Below are 487 nucleotides of genomic sequence, written 5' to 3' on the forward strand. Positions count from 1 at the left end.
AAGAGGCAAACAGGCCATTTCCCATACCTTCTCTTTCTTGATGTAAGAGAAGCCTAGACATGATGTGACATTACCGTATACTCTACAGAGAGTGATCACAAACTCCATTTCTCTCTCAGGAGCTAGGAAGTTCTATATACCTTACCAGGCCTAAGGGATTAAACTGCAGTCACACCAGATGCAACTGGGCTTTGCTTGCCCTAAGCACCGTCAAGGACAGGGGATATCTGGAGAGCCCCATCAGACTGTAACCCAGTCACCTAGAATCACTCCTGTCACCTCATGGGCAACGTGGGAAAGTTCAGATTAGAAGAAACACTCGGCCGAGGTGCAATAGCAGTGGGTGCTTCAGCACCGCAGCAAGGCTTTGCCTTGGCAATCTTTCCTCCCGTGTGTGGAGGAACAGTGCGCTTGGCTCCTAACCTTGGGCTGGCCCGGGTGGCTTGGGTCACAGGAATGGCATGCTTCAAGGGAGGAGGGGGGGGCA

This window comes from Egretta garzetta, unplaced genomic scaffold (assembly GCF_000687185.1).
Source record: "Egretta garzetta isolate BGI_Z169 unplaced genomic scaffold, ASM68718v1 scaffold68, whole genome shotgun sequence".
In the NCBI taxonomy this organism is placed as follows: domain Eukaryota; kingdom Metazoa; phylum Chordata; class Aves; order Pelecaniformes; family Ardeidae; genus Egretta; species Egretta garzetta.